Source organism: Arvicanthis niloticus, chromosome 17 (assembly GCF_011762505.2).
Source record: "Arvicanthis niloticus isolate mArvNil1 chromosome 17, mArvNil1.pat.X, whole genome shotgun sequence".
NCBI lineage: Eukaryota > Metazoa > Chordata > Mammalia > Rodentia > Muridae > Arvicanthis > Arvicanthis niloticus.
Genome location: NC_047674.1, coordinates 55,129,710 through 55,135,610, shown reverse-complemented (window position 1 = coordinate 55,135,610; position 5,901 = coordinate 55,129,710).

Below are 5,901 nucleotides of genomic sequence, written 5' to 3'. Positions count from 1 at the left end.
AAAAGTCAGAGGCAGGAAATTCAGCCAGAGGACATGGAGGTGAACAGATGGACCAGAGTGGAGCAGAAAGGTAGACCTGGCCATGAGTCAGGAGGCCGTGCTTATTTATATTGCTGGCGGGCCTGAGATGTCACACTATAGATGAAGATGATGGTCCTGGAGGAGAGAAACAGAAGTCAAACATAGAAGTTGCAATAGAGAACATAGAATCAAAGATGACATTTAACAAATAATGGCTTTGAAGAATTCCTTGGCCATACATCTAGTCCAGACAACAAATATCATCAAACACTAAGGAAATATCATATGGTTCAGCTGCTCTGCCCACAGTACAATACAATGAGATAGCCACAGAACAACACACATTTGGGGACTTAAGCATGTATCAAAGGACAAAGAATAAGGTTTGGAAATGCTTATAAATAGATGACAAGAAACATCTGATCATCCAAATATGTGAAACGCTGTACATTATATGAGAGATTATGGGCAGGTCATGGTGGTGCCCACCTGGAATCACAGTCCTCAGGAAGCATAGGAAGAGGAAGGCTGCAAGGTCAAAGCCAGCCTGGTCTTCATAGTGAATGCTAAGTTTACATAAAGATCCTGTTTCAAACAAACTAAATTATATATGAAATTATATAATAATATGTATTGCTTCCATAAACCTGTAGGTCTCTGTTTTGGTCTCCAGGTCAGGAAATACCTTGAGACATAGAAATTTAAACCAGAGATTTAATTCAAGACCCACCAGAACAGGTCTGATATCTCATTTCCAGGCTTTAGAGATCCATATTGTATAAGGCATGGCTCATGGGCAAACTTCAAAGCCACTCTATTAATATATTCATAATGAAAAGGAAAGACTGATAACCCATCCAATTCAAAAACTTTTTTTTTTGGTTTTTGAGACAGGGTTTCTCTGTGTAGTCCAAGGCTGTCCTGAAACTCACTCTGTAGATTAGGCTGGCCTCGAACTCAGAAATCCGCCTGCCTCTGCCTCCCAAGTGCTGGGATTAAAGGTGTGCGCCACCACCACCCGGCTCAAAAACTTTTTAAAAGAATATTATAAATCTCAAAGTAATTAGAAATAACAACACGGTAGTGTCAGGGATAAATTTTGAAGGGTTGTGGAGAATGATCAGTCATTGATCAGTCATTAAAGCACTTTTCATGCAGGCGTGAGAGTCAGAGTTAAATCTCCAGAACCCACATAAATGCCAAGTGGGTATGATCCCCCATAAAGAGACAAGGGATCTCTAGACAAGCTAGTAGCAAGACTAGCCATATCTGTAGCCGTGAATTTGATTGACACACTCTACCTCATAGAATGAGGGCGACTCCCAGCATCAACCTTGGGCCAATCTTTGCATGAGCACACACATGCAAACATGTATACACACATATATAAAAATGGGGAATATACGCTGAGTGTAGTGGTGCACATCTTTCCAGTATGCTGGGAGGCAGAGACAGATGGATCTCTGTGAGTTTGAGACCAGCCTGGTCTACAGAGTAAGTTCCAGGATGACCAGTCTACATAGTGAGATCCTGTTTCAAGAAAAAAAGAAAATGGAAAAACAAAACAAAACAAAACAAAAGTGTTCCTGGGTATGGTGATAAATTCCTGTTCTTCCATCATTTAGGAAACCAAAACAAGAAGATGCCAAGTCCAAGCCAGCTTGGGCTGGTACCTAAGGAGATCCTGCTTAAAACAAAATCATCAGCCTAAGAGTCCACAGGAATTAAAAATGAAGCCAATAGGTCATTTTTAGAAAGGCTAAAAATTAGAAAGTTAAGGGTGTGGGGAGGTGGGGGTGGGTCTTGGAGGAGTTAGGGTGAATATGATCAAAATATATATTCTGAAATTATTAAGGAATTAGCAAAAACATTTTTCAAAAAAAAAAAAAACAAATACAAACAAACAGAAAACAAACAAGCAACAACAAACCAAACAAAAACAAAACAAAAAAAATTCTTCAGAAATGATTTCAGTGTCCAGAATCTGATTTTGGGTCCCTAAAGGAGCGCTCACTCTTGATGCTTCCAGACAGTATGGTTGTAATTATTTTCCATCAGGTTCATGCACTTGGGCATGAAGACACAGTATTAGAACAGTTCAGACCAGAGAGAGAGGGGGGGGGGGGAGAGGAAGACTGGGGAGTATTCAGTCTTCCTTTAAAAAGTATTCTTACTGAATTAGAATTTGAATTTGGTATATAGATCACATGTACACAGGTGCAGCACAGGAAGGCAGAAGGGGTGAAAGGAAGGCAGAAGGGGTGAAGGGAGAGTGGTTGCAGTTAGGAAGGAGAATCTTGAAAAGAGTAGGGGTGTGGTCCTGTGTTCTGCCTCTCTTCTGATGATGTCTGGTTGCCACCAATACACTGGCTCAGGGAAGACAAGGCAAAGTGGGGGAAGTATGCCCAGTCTGCATTTCCCTTCAGGGCATCAGAGCACCGTTGTATGCCAGGCTGGAAGGGGAAAGAAAGCAAGGTCTGGGATGAATGTTGTGCTTACAGGTCTCCTGTAGGGCACCACCCTACATTGGCCCTCAGAGGAAATCAGGAGCGGATCCTTGGTCCATGTGTATCTTCTGGACATTAGAGTGCTACTGTACACCAGGCTGAAAGGGGAAGAGGGGCAGGGAAAAGCGCGTTGGGAGCCTTAGCATGTAGTTTCTACTACCCCACCTTAAGCTCTGGATGGACTGCGCTACCAGCCACAGACCTGGTTCCCTTGGATCCATGGATAAAACACACACACACACACATTTTTAATTTGCTTTTTAGCTCAATGGCCAGACAATTCTAAGCCTCCTGTGGCTAACATACCCTTACCTTCACTCCCAGCTCAACGTCTCTGAATCTGCCCTCAACTTAATTACCCAGTTACCTTCTCCTTGCTCAGCATCCTAAATCTGCCCTCAGCTTAGTTGCCTTTCTAATCTCCTGCCTGCTAGTCCAGGCCCAGTCAAAGAAGTGGCCAATGGCCACTTCACCCGAGATCTCACATGGCTGGTAGCTCTCTCTCCCTTCAAAGCATGGCAAATATTCTTTCTTCCTCCTGCATCGCCTAGCCTATCTTCAAGAACCTAGAAGTCCCACCTCTTCCACCCAGCCATTAGCCCATAGCATCTTTATTGATCAAGCAAGAACCAACTTGGGAACAGGACCTTCAGCGTTCACACAAAGATTCCCGGTTAAATCATCAGAACCACCACCTACAGGGAGCATTTGCTGAGTGACAGAGGGGCAGGAGAAGAGAGAAGGCCTTCTTCAGGAGTCTTAGTGTACAGTAGGGGAGCCCAGTTCAGTGGTATGTATGTAGGAAAATGACATAATGAGTCTGTGGGGCTCATATGTAAAGATACTTGCCGCCAAGCCTGATGACCTGAGTTCAATTCTCTGGTCTCACATTATGGAAGGAGAGAACAAACTCACACAAGCTGCCCTGTGAAATTTACATATGTGTTGTGACAGGCGCACACACACACACACACACACGCACACGCACACACACACACACACACACACACGCACACACACACACATGCACACACACTCACACGCATGCACACACACACACACACGCACACACACACACACATGCATGCACACACATACACATGCATGCACACACACACACACGCACGCACACACACACACATGCACACACACTCACACGCATGCACACACACACACACACGCACACACACACACGCATGCACACACATACACATGCATGCACACACACACACACACACACACACACACACACACAAATAGTTTAAATAACAAATGTCAAACGGTCTGTCCCGGAACTACATTTATAGATTGTCCTCAAACACACAGGCATCCCCCTGCCTCTGCCCACAGAGTGCTGAGATTAAAGGTGAGTGCCACCAAGCCTAGCAGTATGTTCTCACCTTTTAAAAAGTTTGAATAATATTATAATAGGTGGGAAAACAGAAACGAAACAAAAAACCTAAGCATGCCACAAACCTGACCTGGGTTGGAACTTTTGTTTTCTAAGTAAATCCCAGCTTTCTTCTGTGGATACATTAGCATGCCTTGTAAATGTGCAAACAGTTCGTAGCATGTGTGCTAACCTGGCTTCATTCTTTTCTCAAGATTTATTTATTTATTTATTTATTTTTAAAAATAGCCCTGGCTGGCTTTGAATTTGCTGTGTAACTGAGGATGGGGATTTTCCTGCTTCAGCATCCCAAATGCTGGGATTACAGGTGTGCGCACATGTGCCACCTTGGTAGCCCCAAAGAGCTTTGTGGTTTGTTTGTTTGGTTTTTTGACAGATTTTCTGTGTGTAGCCCTAGCTTTCTGGAGCTCATTCTGTAGACCAGGTTGGCTTCAAACTCTCAGAGGCCTGCATCACACTCCAGTGTGAGGCACCATATGAGTCCAGTAGTATTTTTGGTTTAAGGATAGGAAATCAAAACCAGGACATAGTACATGGTAAGCAAGGTCCATCTCCAAAAGCAGATCTTTTTATATGTGTAAAAAAGAATTTATTTTCTATTTAAAAAAGTAATATTGGGGCTGGAGAGATGGTCCAGTGGTTAAGAGCACTGACTGTTCTTCCTGAGTTCAATTCCCAGCAACCTCATGGCGGCTCACAACCATCTGTAATGGGATGCGATACCCTCTTCTGGTGTGTCTCAAGACAATGACAGTGTACTTATATACAGAAAATAAATAATCTTTTAAATTTTTTTAAAAAAGGAATGGAAACAGTCATCTTTTTAAAAAAAGTAATATTTTGGGTTGGGAACATGTGTGCTTGTCCTAAAACATCTGACTGACTTAGGGCTAGCCTTCTTCCTCTTTATTGAGGGTTGTGGATCCAAGGCAGACTTCCAAAGAGTGGATGCTGACTTACTTTTTTGTTGTTGTGATAAGATATCAAGACTAGAGCAACTTACAGAAGAAAGGGTTTACTGCAGCTTCTGGTTTCAGAGCGTAAGTCCACATCACAGTGGGGAGACTGGAAGCAGGTAGGCAGGCATAGAGCTGAAGCAGTAGCTGAGAGTTCACATCTGATCCCCAAGTATTAGGCAGAGGTAGGAGCTAACTGGGAGTGGCAAGGGCTTTTGGAACCTGAAAGCCCTCCACTAGTGACACACCTCCTCCACACAGTTCCACCAAAGGGGAACTAAGCATTTAAATATATTCGCCCCTAGAAGGGCCATTCTCATTCAGACCACCACACATACTCTTCCAGGGTCCCACTCCTGACTTTAGCCTTTGTGTTCCCCAACAACAAAGGTATCCACCATTTTGTGCTCCTGCCTTTGGCTACCAGGCTATTAAGACAATGGATCCCAAGTGATAGGAGCTGGAAAAGATGGGGCGTCTGGAGTCAACCAGAGCTTGATCTTGCCTCCCAGAAAGAGATTTCTTACAGTTTCCACAACTTGTCAGAGCATCTTGCAAGAGAGACATGGATTAGCAACGGACTAGGACCACACTTTGACCAGGGCTGCCTTTGTAGCAGGAATGGCAGAGCTGCCTCTCTATGTAAACGATAGTGAGGACCTAATTGCAGACTCCCTGAGAGAGTAAGGATTGCTGACACAGACAATGCCAGCTAATCAGGAACTGCTGTTTAGAAGAGATGCTTTCTGGGGACCAATGGGGGAGTGGATGGAGGGTATTATAGGAGCTTGTAGCAGTGCTCACATGAGCTCCCTGCAGCATTTCTCACCTGCTCCCAGAGTCTGAGTCGTTGACTCTGTGTCAACTCACTCCCAACCCCCAAAGGCAGGTAGGGTTGGGTGGAGAGCTGTCTAGGGCACAGGCAACACCTCACATCAGGACTCTGAAGGTGGTGAACTGGGGTTGTGCAGGGGTCACTGGACCTTTTTGTCCCTCTTCCCAGTGT